The 22,745-nt window shown below is 40.1% G+C and overlaps 1 protein-coding gene across 1 annotated transcript in view; it reads left to right on the top strand.

Annotated features, from left to right (window-relative positions):
• The first annotated feature begins 12,691 nt into the window (after positions 1–12,691).
• Positions 12,692–22,745, top strand: part of RGS17 (regulator of G protein signaling 17) — a 90,912-nt gene continuing 80,858 nt past the window's right edge. The window contains exon 1 of the mRNA XM_049653104.1: positions 12,692–12,852. The gene's annotated coding sequence lies outside the window, so the exon portion shown is untranslated. The remainder of the gene's footprint in view (positions 12,853–22,745) is intronic.

Raw genomic sequence — 22,745 nt, 5'->3', positions numbered from 1 at the left:
TGATGGTTTGTTTCTTTTATCAACTTTTTAATTGTTCTATTTTACCATTTTATTTATTCTCTCTCAAATTCGTTCTGCTTACATCTTTAGTAATTTCTTCCTCTGCTTGTCTTCAGATTATCTTGTTGGGTTTTCTTTCCCTAACTTTTTGAGAAAATAATTAAGATAACTGTTCTCAGTCTTTCTCAGCTTCATTAATCCAACAAATTCCAAGCATGTAAATAAAAAGAAATCAGCACCAACATTGCAGTGAAATTGCAGGAAAACAAAGACAGGAAGAACAGCTTAAAAGGGCTCAGAGAGAAAAGATAGGTAACATAAAAGAAAAATAATTACTAGATTGAAAACTGACTTCTCAGGAGCAAACGTGGAGAATGAAATATATGAAATACCTTCAATTTCACACTGAAATATAACCTAAAGAAATATGTGCTCACACAAATCAGAGGAAGCATTGACAAGAATATTCATATCAGCAATGTTCTTAATAGCCCAAAACTTACAATGTCCAAAATGTCTATATATAGTGAGAAGATCTCTAAATGGTACATTTATTCATTATATCATGGCACAGTATATTCATACAATAGAATACTATGGTAGTGATGAAAATAAATACAGCTCATGCATCAATATGGATAAATCCAAAATCTAATAGTAAGTGAAAAAAAGCAGTTCACAAAAAGAATGCATACTATTTAATTCTGTTTATATAAAATGTGAAAGGGAGCAAAGGTATAGAAAATATTTTTAGAAATACATCTATGTGTTAGGTAGAATAATGCTCCCTCCAAAGATGTCCACATTGTAATCCTCAGACCCTGTGAATATGTTACCTTACATGGCAAGCACACACATGCACACGCACGCACACACACGAACACACACACACACACACACACAAACTTTGAGGATGTCATCACGGACCTTGAGATGGAAAGACTATCCAGGTGGGTCCAATCTAATTACATGGATCTTTAAAGGCAGAATCTCTTCCAGCTGTGACCAGAGGGAAACTGACAAAGTCACTTAGAAGAAGACAAAGTGTGACCAAAAAAGAAGGGTCAGAGATGTGTGGGGGTGGGGGGAAGTGCTGGGTAGCTCAGTCAGTTAAGCCTCCAACTCTTGATTTCAGCTCGGATCATGATCTCACTGTTAGTGGGTTCAAGGGATCCTCTCTTTCCCTCCCTCTCTGCCCCTCCCTCACTTGCTCACTTGCTCTCTCAAAATAAGTAAATAAGCATTAAAAATAAAAATAAAAAAGAAGGGTCAAATAAACGCAACATTGCTAGCTTTAAAGATGGAAAACCGTGAGCCAAGGAGTGTGAGTGGCCTCTGGAAACTAGAAAATGTAAGAAATGGGCTCTCCCTGAGAGCATCTAGAAAGGAATGCAGCCCTGTCATCACCTTGATTTTATAGCCCAGTGACACCCGCGTCAGACTTCAAACCCACAGAACTGTAAGAATAATCCATTTGTATTGTTTTAAGCCACAAGATTGTGGTAATTTATTATCTCAGTAATGGAAAATGAATACAATATGCATGCACTAAAATTCTGTTTTTTAATGTATAAGAATAAATTCACACATAATGCAGAGTTGGAGTATACTCAGGGATTTCTTAGGCACTGGGAAATGTTTTCATTCTCAAAATGACAAATACCTGGTTGTTACTTTTTATTAGTGTTCATTAAACTGTACGTGCACACTTCATTATGAATATTTTATATATAAAATATTTTTAAGACAAAAGCAATAGACTAGGGATGCTTGCTATAGGAGGAGCATCTCCTTCAGTACCCTGATAGGCATCCATTTGAGTTGTAGATTTACTTATCAGTGCCATGACTGGGTCGATGGAAGGATGGGTGGATGGATGGATGGATGGATGGGTGGGTGGATGGATGGCAGGGCAGAGAGTTATGGGTGTCAGGATAGTCTCCTGCACTTTCTATCCCCTGGGATAGCAAGGTTCTGTGACTTTCTCATGACTATGTGAGAAATCATGAAATCTAACCTGTGTTGGAGCCAACTTGCTGGAGTCCCAGCCAAAAGGGCTGCCCACTTATTGAGAAGAATTTAGCAACAAGCGTCTGTGGTGAGACCGCCAGTGACAGAAACCAGTGTGACCACAGTGCTGGGGCAGTAGCTGGATCTCAGGTATAAGAGGCCATACAGTGGGAGTCCCTGCACAGCCATCCTAACAACCCATGTGTGCGTGCGCTCACCGACAGCCAGCATCTGGATGGGTGCCATACAAATGAAAACGCCAGTCCATTTAGTGTCTGTTTCCAAAGCACAAACAGCCAATGAGGAAATAACTGTGGCCAAAACCAGTTAAATAAAAAGAGATTTGCCCTTTTCTCTACATTTCTCCTCCCCTGCTCCCTCTGACCCAGTGAAGCCGGGGCCTGGCTAGAAGAGGTGGGGGAATGAGTTAACAGAGTGTGCCCAATCTTCATTCCAAGCCCCTTGTGCCAAGAGCCTGTCCTGCAATGGAAAGAAAAAAGAATTTTGAAAAAAAATAAATAACATAAATAAATAAATAATTTAAACTGGGCTGGAGTGAGTTTAATAATGGAATGTGACCAAATAATTATGGAATCTGCCCAAGATATCGTCAAGGAATGGGAAAAAGAGATTTGACACAGAAAGATTTCAAACTATAACTGAAACATGAAAACTGTGTAATTTAATATTCTATCAGATTGAGACTGCTAAAAAAAAGAAAAAAAAGAGTTACATAGACAAGGAGGGGTCATAGGACCCTGTCTAAGCAGTGAAGTGTAATTAATGTTCAAGTTCAAAGATAGTGGGGATTGTAGCCCTTACATTAGGTGTCAAATCTCAGCCAGTCTTTAACCCTGGATCATTTAAGCTTTAGTTTGCTCATCTACAAAATGTAAAATAAACCCAAAATAAGAAAGTATATCTGTTTGCTCAATTTAAAAAAGGATAACAGTACCTATTTTATAGGGTTCTTGTAAGGATTAAATCAAATTATAGATACAAAGGGAAAGAGTGCTTGACACCCATTGGATGTGAACTCATCGGATGTGAACTTTAATGACTGGGGAAGCATCCTGCAAGCCAGAAGACTTTCTGGAGTTGGTGACTCTTGGGCCACAGCATGAATAATAGGAGACGGGGGCCCAGTGAGGGCTTTGGTAACAAGAGGGGATGGGAACATTCTAGATGGTGACACAGCATAAGCAAAGAAAGTAAGAAACAGAAGCATGTGATGTTGGAGGGGTGGGAGAGGGGTGGGGTGCAAACATTTTGGTGCTGCTGGCGTGTAAATTGTTAGTCAAGGAGAGAAGTCTGAAAAGGGGGGTAAGGACCCGATCGTGAAAAGCCTCGAGTGCCCTACCTCATAGCATTCTGTGCTCTGCATCCCAGAGAAAGGTCTGAACTCTTGAGTTATTATACATACAAAGTCCTTTTTGATCTAGCTCCTGCCCACCTTTCAGAATTCAAGAGCTCATGCGGTGCATAGACAGGCAGATAGATGACGCCAACAGACCTGAGGCTTCCTGAGTACATTAAAGGTCTTAGGCCTCAGCACACGGCTCACACTTTCCTGAATACTGGAAACGGTCTTATTCTTCCTTCATGTGATGAATTCTTCCTTTCAAGTTTAATTTAATAGGCACCACCACTGGGAAGCCTTGTCATTCTTCTTCTTCTTCTTCTTCTTTTTTTTTTTTAAATATTTATTGGGGACTTCTTCCTACACAGCACTGTGTAACATGCTGGGGCTGCAGGGTGAGCAGGCAAAGTCCCCGCCCACAAGAGACAATTCTCACGGGGGCGATGATCCAATACCTAGGCAATCATTAAACGATGTTATGACTCAAATCCTTGCAGGGGCTCTGAGAGCCCTGGACTCTAACCCAGGCCCCTGGGATCAGAAAAGTTTCCCCCTAGTGCCAAGGATTCTCCTCCTGTGTTCCTGTTGCACCCACTTAGACTGCCAGGGAGGAAGGAGGAGGAAGAGAAGAAAATGAAGACGTGCTAAAACATTACGCCTTGGTATGTGTCAGCAACAATGATAAAGCACTTTAGATGAATATCTTATGTAGCCCTCACAACAACCCTAGAAGACATCTAGTTGTTATTCCCATTTCAAAGACGAAGAAACTGAAGTATCAGAGGTAAATTCACTTGCCAATGTCACTCAGCCAGTGAGTGGGAGAACAGAAACTCCAGCCTCGATCAGATTCATTCCACTTCCAGTCTGTAAAAACACTGCACCATGCTTTTTGTCTAGCCGTAAAATGTCTCCATTTTGAAAAGATGATTAGAGATTGAGAGCAATTATCACAACTCGCTGTAAATATTGTTTCCGTGTCTGTGTCCCTCATTAGCCCATGTCCTTCCCCAGATTCTAGGAGCTTCTCTAGGACATGGAGAATAGAGTCTAAATATTATTCACCTTTTATCTACAGTCTCAGATAGATGACTCAAAATTAGCACCCAGTAAATGTTCATTGGAATGCATTAATGCAGATAAGAATGAACGAGTCTTTAAATGAATGAATTATCTTAGGAGCTGGAAAGAACCAAACACATAGGAAAGGTCACAGAACTCTCGGGGTTGATGACAGCCGGTAACAAGAAAAGGGCCAGGCCAAGGTGGCAAGTTGTTAGCATTAGAGAGGTCCAACCCACGGCAACAGGCAGATGTCCCGGCCACCGGGCAGATCTCTGTCGTCAATAGATTCGGCAACAGGAAAGAGACCGAAAACCGGACGGGCACGTGGCGGGCATCAAAGATTTGGGAAGTGGGTACCGGATAGTGCAGCACTGAAGCAGGACCTCATCACACTTGGGTAATAGAGTGACAACAAAAGGAGGCATTCAGGGCAAAGGGAATAAAAAAAAAAGGAGTTCTGAAGCATAGGTTCAGGATTCAAGGTTAGAGCTGCACCAGCATTAAGAGGCTGGTCGATCTCTCTGCACTGCCCCTTTCTGGAATCCCTCTGGTTTTTTGGACCAAGAGGCCCTGCCCAAACTGTTGGTTAAGTCTGTTTATAGTAATTTATTAGTCTCAGCTGTGGGGATAGGCGGACTCTGGAAGCAGGAAGTCAAGCACATCATTATTAAAGGAAAGTTTCTGTGATCAGGCCAAAACCAGTGGAGACATCCCTGATTTCTCAAATTCTTTTATACCACACATCCAAACAGTCAGCAAATCCTGTAAACTCTACTTTGAAGACGTATCAAGCATCTTCCTACTCGTTCATACTCTCACTGCTGTGACTCTGCTCCACACCCCGGTCATCCTTCCTCCTGGCTAACAGCAGTGGCCTCCAAATCCCACTCCTGGCTTCTGTTCTGCCCCCCGCTTGGTGTATCCTCAGGTAAGTAGCCAGAATGGGCCTATTTGGTTGTCGTCTTTTTCTTAGCGATCTTTAGCAGTCCTTTATAATCATTGCAAATAACCTTCTCAAAGACTAGAGCTTGTCTTCCATGGCACTCTGTTCAAAACCTTCCGATGGCTCTCCGATTCACCCAGAGTGCACACCAACATCCTGAGCTGCAAGGCAATGCATGAGTACCTTCTCTCCTCTCTCTCACGTCATCTCTTACAACTCCCTCCATTTGTTCACTGATGTCCATTTGTTCCCATGACACGCTCTCACTGAGGGCCCTGCCCATGCACTATCTTTTCCTCTGCTGGAATGTTCTGTCTCCGGATAGCCATGAACTCAACCTCTTGCTTCCTTCACAGATTGACTCACCTTCTCAGTGAGGCCTTCTTTCCTACCCTATGTATAATTTCAGAACCCCTTCCAGCTCACGAGCACACATACTATCCCCTTTTCCTGACTTAGTTTTTCCCCTTAGACCTTATAATGACCTAATTTACTATATTTTACTTATTTACTTTGATTTTTGTCTCCATCACTAGACTATAGGCCCCCGATGGCTAGGGATTTCTGTTCGTTTTGTTTCTTGCTGTATCTCCAGTGCCTAGAACACAGCCTGCCAGATAGCCACATAATAGATGCCCAGTATATATTGGCCAAATGAATTAAAAAGATAAATAGGGGGCGCCTGGGTGGCTCAGTCGGTTGAGCGTCCGACTTCAGCTCAGGTCATGGTCTCGCGGTCCGTGAGTTCGAGCCCCGCGTCAGGCTCTGGGCTGATGGCTCAGAGCCTGGAGCCTGCTTCCGATTCTGTGTCTCCCTCTCTCTTTGCCCCTCCCCCATTCATGCTCTGTCTCTCTCTGTCTCAAAAATAAATAAATGTAAAAAAAAAAAAATAGAAGTTAGGTACATTTATGTGTGGAAAAGGTCCTGATTAAGACTTTATGACTAACTAGAACTAAAACTAAAGTTAACTTTGTTTAAATTTTATATCAGAGAATCAATAAAGTTGAGATGACTGATACCACATGTATGTGTGTATGTGTGTAAATAACATGTGTGTGGGGGGGGAGTTGTGAAAAAGAAAGAGAATCTTCTCATGTGTTTAGTCACCATTTTAGCTTTGTGTAATCCAGGAGCTTTACAGAGCCTTCAATATGCCAGTGTATTTATCAAATCCCAAGGAAGAAATTTACAGATCAATTTCCATTATCCCAGTTTATTGACCAAGTGAATTCATTGTTCTCTGAATACCAATTTTGGAGAAAAAATAACAGTTTGAGGGTTCTTCAAGAACTGTTATCCTGACTATATACAACTCCTCTTTTTCAAAATCATTTGACTCCTTATTAACTAGAATAGAGGTTTCAAATACTAGATAAATGTACCAACAGCATATCAGACAGTGTTGAAAATTACAATCATCTTTCTTGCTTATCTCAGATTTGGCCTCAGAATCCCGTGCAACACATTAGTAGCAAGTGACTAGACTTGGAGATGAAACCAGTCTACCACACCCAACATCTTACCCCCTCCCCACACACCACAATGTAGCCTCGATCTACATTTAAAACTTAGTAACTTTATATAAGTAAGCGATACTAATCAAGTTTTCCCATACATAACCTGTTATTCTGAAACAACACACAATCATGATGCCATATTGATTTGCAACCCAAATGTCTTTCCACACATCTCAGTGTAGATACACAAATGGCTCTCATTCTTTGCCAATCACCCGAAAAGCCACAGTCAGCTATAACCACTGAGCTGAGCATGATCTCTCTAGACTCTGCGCTACTCACTACTTTATTCCTTATGTTCTGACTCATTTTGCAATCTCCCCAGAGCCCTGTACAATGCCGTGCACATTGAAGGTGCTTAGTATTTTCTAAGTGGCTGTCAACTTAAAGTTTAACAAGTAACTTCCTATTTGAATATTGTATTTTAAATCCCTCCTTCCTTGAATTCCTATTTCAAATCTGCAAAGCCATTCAAAATTAGTTCCATGTAATACAAAGAAAGTTTTCAGTGTGTACTTCAATGGGCCACTTTGATCATCTGCAATTTCTATGCTGTGCAGTTGAGAGTTCTGATTATAAAACATGCAATTTCCTTTTTCATCATTCTCTGCCCTACCTCCTGGAAAGAAATAAAATAATAATACCACATTATCTCAAGTGTTCTCATTGATTTCTTCTGGTTCCTTCATGTATGTAAAAGCCTATCTCACTTGGATTATAAATTCATGTCAAGGAGAGGAATATTATTTTCCACTGTATTTCTATTTCCCACAATGCCAGGACAGACATTTCCTAAGAGCCCTTTAAGTGAGTGGGTGAATGAATTAATAGATGGATGAGACTGAATGGGCAATCATGCACAGTATTAGGTCAATTCTACTTAAATTCAAATGTGAAGACTTAAGGTGACACCGTGAAAGACTTGTGTATACTCTGAAACTAGTTCACAGGAAATCAAGAAACCATAGAGCCTTTAGCAAAAAATTGACAATGTGAGTACAGGTTTCTGATTTGCAATTTAAGTATGTTGCAATATGGAACTCAAAAATTAGTCACCTGGGCCCTTCTAGATTGTATACGTAATACTCATATACACAAAGATCTTCATTAACTTTCTGCATCTCTGAATTTGCTCTGCCATAAACCAGAACATAGTAAAGACCTGAGAAACTACCGTGAAATCAAACCACTGTCTCTCTCCCCCTGACTTTCGTCAGACCCTGGAGATAGGTCTGACAAAGCAAAAGTCTGGTCCACAATCCAGCTACCATCACCTAGGAGCCCTCAAAGATCTCAAGATAACATAACGTAGACCACTAAATTCTGACATTTTTCTCCATTCACAAAGAATCTGACTGTAATAATGGACCATTATTGTGCTCTCTAGGTGAAATAAACATTTTGTTATTTTTCCATGTAGAGCAGAGTAATATTGTCCAACATTATATGAGTGACCCGTTGAACCAAACAATGTGAACATGCAGGGCCCATCAAATGAGCACTTGTAAAGTACTTGGGGTGACTGACACTTGACTCTATGTTGAGCGAATTTATGATATACAAAATTGAGCATAACTAATAAAAAATGGTCTTTATATCTGCTTCCACAGACCCATCCAATTATGTTGAGGTGTAAATGCACGAATGCCATTCTAACAATAATATTGAGCCTTTTAAAGCTTAATTCTGATAAGTTAAAGAAATTTCAATAACTCATGATTTATGTTTTAAAAAGTACATATAAAATGTAAAACTGTTAATTATATCTCATTCTACGTATTTGGGAATCAGACTGCTTCCATCTAAATAAGTTCCCCGAGAAGAACCTGTCTCTGAGGTTTGATTAGAATCAATTGGAGAAACATGGTAAGTTCTGTTTACCAAAAAGAAAAAAGTGTGTTTAAGGAGTCCTATTTTAACTCTCTTTCCAGCTCTACTCTGGAGAAGTTTGCCTAGATGGAGCAGTGTTTCCTAGATCCAAGCAAATTTCTTCCTTTTCCATCTGCTTTTCAAAGGTAGAACAGTTGATGTTAAATAAATGATCATGTTGGAAAAGAGAGAATAAAATGTAAATATGCTACATAATTTCTTACTGAAATAACCTTCTAAGGTTACCAAACTCACTGAGGTATATTTCAACTCTCCTAATGATGACAAATACCCCTAATTATGAATAAATGTACTATAAACATTTTGATGCTCTGTCCTTTTCCAATATCTTCTGTCTGCAAATATCTTACTTGCAAATCTCCTGTCTCCCTTACTATGAAGTCATTATACCAAAATCTGCTGCTGTATCCAGATTCTACTTGAAAAATGCATTCGTAATGGTATGGAAATGATCATGATCAAAAAGTGCTTTTCATAGTTACCACACAGCTGCTTGATAATGATAAGCTCAAGGAGTTCTGAAATTCTGCACAAAGAGAAGGCATCCCCATGGCTAAAATAAACTGCAATCCATTTCTGACTCATATATAATAATTTTATATAACATTTACATTTTTTGCAAAAAAAAAAAAAAACCACTTGAAGACATAATACCAGGCATATAGCAGACATTAATAAAGTTTATTGAATTGAATTATTCTCCTAATCATTATTTGATGCACTGGTGTTGCAGGTATTTCCTAAGACCCAGATATGCACATAGACCACAAGTGGTGAAACTCTGTGAGGTGAAGGTCATTAAACCTGTGGTCACTTCCACCCATCTCTTCAACATTCAGAGCATAGGCAACACATCCAGTTCCTAAAACACTGTCATTGAAGATTCCGGCTAATGCGTAAAGGATTGCACAATAAACTGCAACTGTGAAAGAAAGTCACCAAGAAGTTACATTTGACTTCAGCAAGTAAATTACTGACTGAATAGCCAGCTGGACACAGGTGCAAAAAATTTCCCAAACAGCCACAGCCATTATTACATTTTAGAGAAGTTCATGGAAGGAAAAGATCTCTCTCTCTCTCTCTCTCTCTCTCTCTCTCTCTCTCTCTTTTTGTTGTTGTTGTTGAGCTTGTTATAAAGTTGGTTCTGGGAACATTCCTCTGGCATCTAGTTTACATGTGTGACATTGCAAGGAGTGATCTTTGATAGAGCGGGCAGAGGAAACAAGGTAGACTGTGCACTCGGGGGAAACAACAGATTCTCATACGCAGCAATGAGGATCCAAGAAAAAGAAGCATCAGAAAAAAATAAAGAATGCTTTTTTTTTAAGCGTGTTATTTATTCATTCAATCATGAATTCATCTGCTAAATCCTGAGCATATACAATGTGCCAAGTCTTGTACTGAGCACTAGAGATAAAAGAGTGAAAAGTGTAGGCAAAGCTCTTGAGGTACATTATTCTAGAGGGGGGAGAAGGAGATAATAAACAAGTCAACATATGCAAGCTGACTCAGATAATGAAAAGTATTTGGAAGAAAATAAAGCAAGAAGATACAAGAGAGAAGAACTCTGGGGAAGATTACATTGAGTGGCTAGGTAAAGCCTGAGTAGGTGATACCTAAACAGAGACCTGTAGGATATTAAGGAGTCTACTCTAAAGATTTGGGGGCAGAGGATTTCAGCAGAAAGAACAGCAAGTACTATAAGCTAAACTTGTTCAAGAAAGTAAAAGAAATAGGCTGATGGGGCTACGCCACACATAGCTGTGGTGTATGGGAACATGGTCTGAGAGAACTAGACTGGGACAAGATTACATAAAGCCTTCTCGGCAGCGGTAAGGGTTAGAGATTGTATTTAAAGTGCAATGAAAACTCGTTGGAGAGTTTTAAGCAGAAGCATGGCATGATGGGATTATGTTTTTAAAAGATCACTCGTCTGTTGTTCAGAGAATGTGTTGTTTTGGGCTGTGGAGGAGGAACTAATTGGTGGCTTTTGTGGTAGTTCCTGTGAGAGACGAAAGAAGCTTGGACCACGGTTGTAGCAAAGGAGAGGGAGCGATGTGGATGAATCGGGGATATATTTTGGAGGTCGAGACGAGGTGACTTGCTAATTAATTAGATGTGGGGTAAAGGAGACAAAACAAAGATAACTTCTAATTTTTTGACAAGAGTAACTAGGTAGGACAATTAGAAGAGGAACAGGTTTGGAGGGGGTGGATATCTGGAGTTCTGCTTCTAAGGTTTGGAGGGGGTCGATATCTGGAGTTCTGCTTCTAAGATGTCTGTTGAACATAATAATAGCATCTACCTTGTAGAGAAAATAAGAAGCGTATGTAAAACATTTAGGTCAGAACTTAACACACAGTAATGGTTCAATAAATATAAACTAGTATAATTATTCTTCAAATGGAGCCATAAAGGTAGTTAAGAACATAACAGAGTTCCGCAAGATCAGGACTGAAGATATAAATCCGGGAGGGACATAGAATTTGGGGCTGCTCAAACCATGACACTTTATTTTTTTCAACTTTTGTTTTGAAAACAACTTTGCATTTATCTTTTGCATCGTGGACCAATACTTTTGTAAAATCCAACAAAAATGAATTACTTTACAGATAAAATCAGACACAAAGGTACAACGGACTAATATGCTTGGATGCCAAGGCAATGTCAAATTATTGTGAAAGTTTCTAAATGTAACTCTGGATTTCTATACTCCTCTCTCATTACAGACCAATAAGGAACAACTTGCAGACCAACCCCAGTGGAGGGAATACACTTTGAAGAGCACTAACACTCAAAGCTATGATGTAGCTAGAGAAAGGAGGCCAGGGAGCAAACCCTGAGACCTATTTAACTCCTGTATAGGTGAGGAGGGAGGAGGCCAGGAGGGTGTTCAGTATGGGAGCTTGAAATAACGCTAACACTGTTTGAATGTAGAAGAACACAAGCAATGGGAAATCATATATATTTACAAGTAATCAGTTTTAAGTAGGTATAAGAAAAAAGCCTAATCATTCCAGCCAGGAACTCACTCCTCTTCCCACAGATGTCACATCTCAAGAGAGACACCCGCTTGCCTAATTCACCCTCACAAACACTTCAATTTAATCATCAGAGATGCAATCTAGCGCTCATGATGCATTAAGCATCCAAAGCTTCTTCACTACCGAGCTGGGCTCCGCTAGCGAATGGAACAATTATCAGACCTGATAGCTACCTAGCTGTCCCCAAAGGATATTCCAAGCCCCTAGCATCAACACCTCTGTTAGTACTTCACGACTCTTGCCTTGTCATCGCCTTCTCTCACTCAAAACTCTGGCTCCACTGGTCCAGACGCCCGAGACAGAATACATGCCCCAGACCAGATCTGAAATAATTCTTAAAGGCAAAAGGGTCAGATTTCTGGGTGCCGATGTCAACAAAGAACTCTTCATACAGTCGAGTCCTTTGGGGAGCAAAACTTGCTTAACCCCCCACTTTCTTGAACCCTCCCGCAGGGACTGCTTCCCCTGGGACCCCACGGTTGCAGCGCTTTTTTCCCCTCCTAAAAGACACGCTTCTGGTTTCCAGCAGTCTCCTAAAGCGCACGAGAAAATAACGCGGGCTGCGGGCGAACGTGAAGTTGAGGGAGCCCAGGAGGCTGAGCCTCTCCAATCAAGGAAGGCTCCCAGGTCCCCGAGGCTCCGGCGAAGCTCCGCGCAGACCCCCGCACCGTGGGCGCGGCGCCGAGGCGAGCGCGCGGGGGCCGGGCCACCGGGAGGGGCGGGGCCGTGACTCACGCGGCCGCGCGCCGGGGGAAGAAGCGGCACCTCGGGCCGAGCCGGGCGAGGGGCTGCGCCCGCCCGCGGGGCGCATGCGCGCTGCCGAGCGGCGCCAGCTCCCTCCCCGCCCACCCTCCCTCCTCCCCTTCCCCTCTCCCCTCCATCCTCGCCTCTCTCCCTCTCTCTTCGCCCGCTGGGTGCTGAAGTTGGGCGGATGGCAGCAAACCCGCTCCGCTAGAGGACCGAGCAGCCCAGCCTTGCGCCCCCGGACCCATCGGTGCGCTGCCCACACCTCCAGGCGACGGGGTAAGATGTTGCTTCTGAAACCGAGCGGTGCTAAGTAAATGACATCAAAATGTCTGCTTTGCACCGAGGGATGAATGTTTTAAAAGGTGGTGGCTGGGGGAGGTGAAGGTAAGAGGGGGCGGCGAGTGCAACCGCCGGAGCCCCGGCGGGGGTGGCTGCGGGCGCGGGGGTCTCGGCGCCGGCCGCGGCGCCGCGGGAGGGAGCGGGGGCCGCGCCGCAGGTTTGGGAAGTTGAATCCCGCGTTGCTGCCACCGCGCGGTCCGCTCGCCGCCCTCCAGCTGCTGCGGAGGGGCTGGGCGAGCGTCCGGCCCGCCCGGGGAAGCCTCGGTCGGGTCCGCAGCGGAGGGCTGGGCGCCTTCGGGCAGCCGGCAGAGAGGGCCGGGGGCGGCAGAGACCCCGCGGGGGCGCGAGATCCTGCGGGATTTTTGTGGTCGTTTGTTAGAAAACCGAATGTGAAATTAACAGTGCCCGTTCGACCGATCACCTCGGAGTGGGGTTTTTTTTTTTTTTTTCCTTTCTTTGGGTAAATGCACTAACCAGGTGGGGAAGGTGTAAGCCTAAGGGATTGCAAAAAATGCATACCTTGAGCGTCGGTCAGATATCTGAGTGGGGTGTGTGTGTGTGTGTGTGTGTGTGTATAGGGCGTGGGGGTCTCTTTTGTTCCTCCTCTCCCGTTAGTCGTAGGAAAGGGAGTTCTTGTGTGCACGGTTTAGGGTAGATTTCACAGGCACCGAGGGGACCAGGAGGAGGAACGCCCACCAACCCCTTCGCCTGTGTCCGGGTGGGTGTATCCGAGACTCCCCTGCTGGGGGTGATGGTGATTCTTTTTTTTGGAGATGGAATCACAGTTTAATAGCTATCTTCTCGCCAGCCTCCGTCCTCCTCTCCTCTTCTGGTGCTGCGGCAGAGACTGGATGCAGACACTCGGCCGTTTCCTCTTCTCCCTGCCTCCGGGTCTCCGTGAAAAATGTCGGAGGACTGGAGGATGGCGGAGGGACAGATCTGGCCTCGGAAGCCGAGGAAGGGGGGATGCTCCCCGGGAGCGGGAGGCTCTTGGCAGTGCGTCCCGGGCAGCCCGCGCCAGCCTTGGGAGTCGCTGGGGTCCTGGAGACTGAGCGGGGGTCGCCTGGCCGAAAAGATGCCCGCTGTGCGGGGACCCGCCCTGCGTCCTCTGCCTCCATCCGGAGTCCCGGACGCTGCTCACCTGGGACAATCTTAGTCGCTCCGGGGAGACTGACCCTGGCTCCTTGGCAGAGTTTTCCTAAACCTCCCTGACCCTTCGAAAAATGCCTCCTTCTAAAAGAGTCTCTGGAAAGGTTTGTCTAGGGAACTTTGCAACCTTCCCATAGTTGTTGTTGTTGTTGTTTTTTCCAATTTCTTTTTGGATTATTTTACAGGGAGATTATTTCCATCATGGGAAGCCTATCATAAATAATAGAGAGAAATCTAATAGTTTAGTTCCCGTTTAGAATAAACATTTCTGAGACTAGATATCATCTGCATTTCCGGCGTTCATACATACCGGTTTTCCGGGTAATGCATCCTTCCGAAATCATTTAATTGGAGAAAAGAGAAACAGTTTTTACTGTTGTAGTGGAAAATAATGTTTTCCTCCTGGTCGCATTACGGGTATTAAATAATTTTGGAAACTGAAACACTTTAAATTGTGTTGCTAAAGTCTCTAAGTAATAATAGCAGGTATCCATGAAATACACATTATGGCACTGATATCTAACACAAAGATGATTTGTACTCAGTTTAAATGAATGAGCAGTTCGACCTCCTTCAGTTAAGTTACTGTTATTAAGCCATTTCTTCTGTTAGCATGAACTAAAACAGTAATTAGTACACTCACTGGAGAGTAGATTTACTCAGTATTTTTGTAATCTTGAAAAACTGTAGTTAGAGAAACCATGGAAGGGTAGTTTACGATTTGTGGAGATGATGAAACAAGTGTTTGTTATTATGAAAAGATTGGATGGTATCATGTATTAAATAGGATGAATCTCCATGGCAGTGACAGCTGATCTCAGAACTATGGACCCTTATCCTTCCTCCTAAATTTGTAGTCTGAAAGATTAAGAAAACCACCTAATATACAAACAACATAAGGAATCTATTGTTCCAACTTAGACCTTTTTTACTCTGGTTTCTCAATGATTCCTTGGTGTTTAATCCCCATGGAAGAGAATTAACAAGGAGATTTAATTTGCTGTCTGTGTTCAATTCTAAGGCATCCCAGGTTTTCCTTCGCAAATAGGTATCTCTTTACTTTTAGGGATCTTCGTATAGGGTCTAAATTTATTTGAACTCAGTGTTGAAAATCTAAATTATTGTCATTCCTATGGACTTCCTATACTTTTGCTTAATGACATTCCTTAACATTTCCTACCACTAGGGCTTGGGACTTTGTAGACAAGGAGATATATGTATTTAATTATAATATATGTATTCTTACTCGTTTGATCTTATTATAACAGCCACATAAAAGTAAATAACCTAAGTCTATATCGATAAAAAATCTGATTGACTCATAAATTAAAAAGTCAGAAAACATTTGCCTGTTAATCTACAACTGTAGAGACAGTGGCCTTCACATTAGAAGTCCATTTGCTGAAAGACATTCGCTTTTCCTGAAAAATGGAAGGTGGACATGGACAAAGAAGTATGGAGCCAAGAGGATGGAAATCCATCCAACTGCATTTCTGCTAAGAATCCTTCTGATGGTCCAACTCTGCTTCCTTAACAATGAAAATACTGTACCACCCAGAAGGGCAAATGTGAGGACTAGTGTATAGCCTGTGGATGAGAATAGTGCTACGTGATATTAAAAACATTTTAGTTCAGGGACGCCTGGGTGGCTCAGTTGCTTGAGCGTCCGACTTTGGCTCAGGTCATGATCTCGAGGTTTGTGAGTTCGAGCCCCGCGTTGGGCTCTGTGCTGACAGCTTGGAGCCTGGAGCCTGCTTCGGATTCTGTGTGTGTGTGTGTGTGTGTGTGTGTGTGTGTGTGTGTGTGTGTCTGCCCCTCCTCCACTCACACTCTGTCTCTCTCTTCTTCAAAAATAAATAAACATTAAAAACTATATATATATATATATGTATGTATATATACATATAAAACATTTTAGCTTATCTGACTAGTATAATTAGAGTAAAAGTATGAATGCATTGTAGAGCCTTCACATTTTATGACATTTACGGGGGTGTCCTGGATCCTCAGGAATCCTATATGTTTTTAGGGAAAGATTAAAAAAAAAAAACAACAAACCTTAGATGTATGTAGCCAGGACTTCCAGTGTTAAATTGACAGTCTTGCCACCTTCTCTATCTCTTCCCATCTCTACTTATCCCCCAAAAACTTTCCCGATATCCAAAGAAAGTCCTTCAGACTGGTCCTCCTACTATTGTGCCAACATCTAGCACAATACCTGGCAAAAGGTAGGTGTTAAGCAAGTATTTCTTAAATGAATACATTTTGCAGAATTGAGATGGCTCACAAAAGTCTTTGGGATTACACTTATTAAAAGGAGTGCTCATGCTCATTACCCCATTAGTTTGAGTTCCTAAAGATCCTGTTCATGGTCCCACATCTTGGGAGGAAGCAATTTTTAGAATCGTCATTTGTGAATCTGCATCTTTTTAATACAGCAGTTAAACTACGGATTTATTTTCAGATTATAAAAGCATTATATGCTTATTTTAGGTCCCCTAGAACACATAAAAATATATGAAACAGAAAATTAAAATTACCTGTGGGCAGAGACATGGACGTGGTGAGCAGGAACTTTGGGTCAAGCTGACCTTAGTTTATGTTCTGGTTTCTCCACGGAAGAGCTTTGTCATTGTGGTAAAGTTGCTTACCTGATCGGGGTCTCGGTTTCCTCAGATATACAACAGGGATAAAACCCATCTCCTAAAATTTTTGCAAGCATAAATTTATTGCATTGTATATAAGGTGCTAAACATATGCCTGGCATGTAGTAAGAACTTATAATTATCCCAATGCCTAAAGAATTGCTGTTGAAAATACGCAGTAGTTTACCACTATGCACAATGTGTACTATTTTTTAAAGAAGTAGAATCACATTGTAGAACTTCATACTTACTTTAAAAAAAAAATAATATTACTTTGGTGTTTCCCAGGAAATTAAAAATGGTATTTTTTTTAAAAAAACACTGGTATTTTTAATACAATTTAGTGACTGCAAAATAATTCAACTTATGGATGTTTTAATTTATTTAGTCATTGTTTTACTTTTAGATTTTTATGTTATTTCCCATATTTTATTGTTGTAACTGAAGTACATCCTTATGCCTGAATTTTGTCTGTATATCTGTGTAGCATTTTTTTTTTTTTTGTCTAGGTTTGATGCTTAGAGCAACAACATACTATTACCAACATACTATCGTCTTTTGAAAAATCTTTGCTAACTTGATAAATGAAAATATTTTTCAAACTTTTATTTCTTTTGTTACTAATAATGCTAATAGCTTTTTTAACATGTCAAAAAGAAATTATTTTTTTCTTTTGGTCTTTAAGGATAGCTTGTTCAAGTCTTTTGCCCGTTTTTTCTCTTGGTATTCTGGTACATTTTTCTTATTCATTTGAGTGCTAATGTTAATTTTTAAATGTGGCAGAAACACACAAAAAAAGGAAGTGCTTAGTAACCCAGAGGACATTTGGCAAAGACTACTGAGATGGTTGTGGCTGAACCAGACTCCAACTCAGCTTGAGTGGAGGAGACATCACCAAAATCTGGAGATGGATCAGCCACAGGATTAGGGCTGCTGTGGTGTCCATAACGTACGGTCACCTGCCACTGAACCTGGGCTTTCCAAAGTGTACAGTCCCTTTCAGAAGCCCAGAGTCACTTAATAGTTAGGATCTGCTGTTTTTCTGCTTGGGCGCTATGCACGCGCGCACGCACACAGACACACACACATACACATACACACACCTTACTACATGATAAGTTCCTGGATTTTCATGGATTGCTTTTGTCAGTTGCCAATGCTGTAGAACTTTTGAGTTTTCCTGAGATAAAGGAAATTAAAGGGAAATATAAGAGTAGCTGGAGGTCATACAGGGCATTAATTGAAGTTTCTCATCAAAATGAAATCAATTAAGTTGAATTATACAACCATATCAGATTGGAATCTTATCTCAAATTTTCAGCTGGAGGTAAAATTTAAATATTTAAAAGGTGAGAAGCTAATCTAGTCTCTTAATGAGTTCTATATAGTGTTTCACAAGATTCAGTGCTCTACTGAGCTCCTGGTTTTGACTTTTTAAATCCTATGACTTTTGACAAATTTGGTTTCAAAAACCTGAGTAGTTAGCTTGAAAAATCTGTGAAGTCCCTTAGATATGAAACTACCTAAAAAGGGTAAACTTTTATGTTACTGCTGGTGCCCCTTCATCAAATATAGTAAAACCTCAGTAAAAAAGAATCAACAAACTTGGAATTTATAGAATGGGAGGCCCCAATAGGAAAAGCAGTAAGTTGTGGTGGAACAGGAAATCTTGTTTCAAATAAAACTAGATTTGAATTCTTGCTCTACTCTTTACTAGATATGCAAGTTTTTTCATGAAATTATATAAATGTTTCATACTTGAAATTCTAGCATGAGTAATAAACATCTAAAATCTCTCTGAATTTCTTAAACTTTGTGTTTGAGATTTTTTTAAAAATATCTGTGTCAATAAATATAATTTTATTACAGACAATGAATGTAGTTCCCAAAGCAAATATTTACTTCCTTGTATTAGGTCACAGGCTTTTCATAGTACCGCTGATTGTCTATTGAAATACAAAGGTTAGAATTCAAGAGCCATGACATTACAATAAAACAGACACCACCCAGGGGAAATTATGACATAAATGAAATGAGCAGGTAAGTGTTTATTTCATTTCTTCAATTTTCTCAGGTCTTCCAAATGGTATCGTGAGTTAAATCCAGTGAAAACCCTTCTGTTAAAGTTGACAACACTGTCTCTGTTTCTAGTCTCAGTGAGAGGCTGGGGCTTGGTTTTGGTATATTATGGAAGGCTATCTGATCTGGAGATTTTAGGAGTCAGTTTTGGTTCTAGGAAAACCAACCCATGTCTCCACCCCATTTCTCTCATGTCTTCCACTTTTTCAGGCTTCAGTTAGTCAAAATCAACAAATATTTGAAAGTCTGCTATCTGAAAAGTGGTAATCTGTGTGATTTAATTTAGAAGATGTAAAAAAGCATGTGGAAACTTGCCCTTGAAAGAAAGAGACTTGTTTAAAGCAGAGAAGGTAATTCTTTTTGGAATGAGCCCGGATTTGGGATTCAAATAACCAGAGATTTAGCCTTAACCTTGTTGAGCCTTGGTATCATCATCTATAAAATTGAAGACCTGATAGTATATACCTCAAAAATGTGGAAGTATTAAGTGAAATAATGTCTGTAAAAACGTTTCCAATGTTGGCAATGACTATGCAAGTGTTAGACATTGTACTAGAGTTAGATAATTTAAACTAATCCAAGAAGCATCATGTAGATGATGAGTACTTGAAGGGATTTTAATTTCTTGCCAGTATTTGTCTTAACTAATGGGGTCCTTATTAACGTTGAAGTTATTCTCTGTGTTTGCTGTGTTATCCTTTCCTGACCAGCTTGTTTAACCAACCGGTTAAATGAACATCCGTATTCATTCATAAACACTGTTGAGTACCTACTACATGCCACACTCTGTGATAAGATTTTTGGATGCAGAAATTAATTAAACGTGGCCCCTTTCTATAAGGACTTTATATATAAAATTCTTCAGCTTACTGTTTTGCTTCTATCTAGTGAGCACTGACCATTGTGTTTAAAAGGCACAACTAAATACAAGGTGGAAGTAATGAGTAAGGATCTCCTTAGGATTTAGCAGTTTTAGGCTAATTGACCTCAAAGTGAAGATTTCTCTACCCCTAATGAAAGCAGACTCAGATAAGGGGAAGGGAAAGCAGGAAGTGGTTCTGGCTGGTGGATGATGTAACCACCACCTCCACAATCCAAACAACAAAAGACTGGAAGCTTAATACTCTTTGTGAATCCACCCCAACTCCCATTTGTCCCTCATTAACATAAAAAAATGTCTATACGCATCTATACTGTGACTTTTCCCCTCCTCACTTAAAAATTACCCTGGATGATCATCAAAATATAAATTAAGGTATATTAAAATGTTGGGGGAGGGGTGAGAAAAGGGAATCAGAGAGAGTGATACCATAGATCCATATTTCCTGTGCAATAAAAATATCATAAAATTTCTCCTGATACTATTGACATTCCTTCTTTGATAATATTTTTATAACATAGTTAATTGAAATGAAATCCAGAACACTCTTTTCAGATTAAAAAAAAAAAAGTTACATTTGATTTTGGAGAAAGAAAACCATCTTCAACACCTACTTATTGAAATTATTAGGGTAATCTCTTCATCTAGCAACTAGATGTATCCTGATCTAGGAAGATTTGATATCATTTATAAGATCGAGATAGAGACTTCAAATCCTCCCTAGAAAAAGATGAAAAGACAGTTAACTTGCCTATGCACAGTAATGAAAGACATTAACATTATGATGAATTAACTTGAAGGTAAGCTAAACCCTCATTTCAGCCACTGAATTTAACTTGCTTGTCACTAAACCTTCATCTGGGCTGCTAATAAGTAACTATATGTGATAATTTGAGATTTGAACTTATTTCTCTCTCAATTTATTTCTACTCAGCACTACCATACCATACACAATTTTCCTGTGCCCTATGAGTTTAGATGATCAAGACTTACCTAAAAGCAAAGGAAAATCCAGTGCTCTTTATGAGGGTATTAAGACAGAGACATGGTATAAAGCAATACAGTGACCTATATAACTCACAAACTTATCCCCAACTAAATGCTATATTTTGAATTGGAGTATTAAATACTCTGATGTAAATTAGAGTATTAGATATTCCAGTGTGAATTGCAGTATTATTTTTTTCTCTACCTACTGTGTGGGTGAAACGTGACGTTTGACTTCCCTTTTTCTCTCTTTTTATTATAACTGGTATGATTGGTAATATAAGTAGTATTTCTAAATAGATAAATTGAAGAGAAAGGAGTAGCCATTCTTTTTGTACACCTAACATTTTATAGAAAATAGGTGTGTACGTTATTTTATATAATTTTAGGATAGTTACATAATTTTTGCCTGAAACTTAAGACCGAGCAAGCACTCAAATATTAAATCTGTCAGGAAAATAAAATAAAACAAAGCCACCCTGCTGTTTTATTCTCTCCTGGTAGTCAGGAATAAACTGGCCTGATTTTCATATCTCTGTTAGTTTATGAGTAAATAATATTGGCAATTTTGATTCAAGCCACTAGAGCCCATGTTTTAACCTGCTCATGTCCAGTAATCTGAGTTTTAGCTGTTGAAGAAATATTTTAGACTAAATTATCTTTAGTAAATCCAATGCCTAATGACCCAACTATAGTTGTATAAATGCTGGATTTAGTTGAAGGTATACTTAGGTATCATTTTTTAATGCCAATAACCAAGAGGTAGAGAATCCTTACACACTGGTATTGTCTTCACAGTTTAATATTTTGAAGAGGTAACTTTCTGTGTCAGTGTCTGACTGTATGTGTGTGTTTCCTCTTTTTGTCTGTGGGTTGATATGAGAAAACAATGGACCTGATGCCTTTGTAATCATAGCCAGGCATTTAGGAAGAAAATATGCACACTGTAGAATACCAAGGGAAGAACCAATGAGATAAGAAGGAAAGTCAGGTAAAAGGAAGACTGGGCTCAGCAAACAAGACTATTAGCTAAAAACTCATTATATCTTAAAGTATAATACCATTCAATACATTATTATGTAATTCCGCTATATTATGTAACCACTTCCAATTTTGTGAATTCATGTGACCTGATCTTAAGAAGGTAATTTTTTTTCATTAATTCAGTAATTTCATTGACTGAACATCTGAGTAATGCAAGTGATGTTTTATGATGTAGAATTTCATTAAATAAATGTTAATTCCAGGAAGGAAAAAATGTGAAGCACTTTTCTTGACCTGATAAGAGGTTATGTTGAATAGTTAAAAATTCTTCTAGGTAATACCAAAATTCACTCACATTTATAAAAAAAAAAAAAAAAAAAAAAAAACTCCAGATTTTTCTTTTTAAATATAACTACTCCTAAGTCCATCTTATATAAAATCAGTTTTATTTTTATGACATAAAGAGACCTTTGCATTTTGATTGAAAATACCAGCAATGAATAAATACACATGTTCAGCTTTGTTTTATTGAGCAGTAGGGCAATGCAATGACTTCATGACCAAACTATTTATTAAGATTTTGAAGGGAGTGGCAAGTGTGCTTGGAGAAGATTCTCTGCTCATTATCATTGCAATTATTTTTAAGGGAATGTAGATTTTTTTTACGGTTTAGTAGGATCACCAAAGGTGATCAGTGATGCTGCTGGTTACAAACAAAATCAACTTTGACACTTAGTGTGCTGGCCTCTGACCACCAGCCCTGGGAATTCTAGCCTGGTTAAATCTCAGGGAAGAGGAAAGAGTTGTTGTGCTTGAGGGTAGAGCCCACAATTTGAAAAAAATGTAATCAGAGGCAGGCGGGAATAATGGAGACTGCTCTTTTGGGGCATCTGTAAATATGACGGGTGTGAGTCTGATTTTCCAAGTGTTTGCATTAGATTGCCAAGTTTTCTTCAGGTTCAGCTAGTCATTAGTTTCAGTTTTTGTTGTTGTTGTTTCCTGCCTCCTCATTTGTAATTACTGCAACTAAATTAGAGCCCTATTCTGTATCTGGGAATAGTAAAATGAAATAAGCCATAGCTAAGATGTAAGGAGCTTAAAGAGCA

The sequence above is a fragment of the Panthera uncia genome (assembly GCF_023721935.1).
Source record: "Panthera uncia isolate 11264 chromosome B2 unlocalized genomic scaffold, Puncia_PCG_1.0 HiC_scaffold_24, whole genome shotgun sequence".
Taxonomy (NCBI): domain Eukaryota; kingdom Metazoa; phylum Chordata; class Mammalia; order Carnivora; family Felidae; genus Panthera; species Panthera uncia.
Note: the sequence above shows the minus strand (reverse complement) of the source record. Positions and strands in the feature narration are given on the sequence as shown.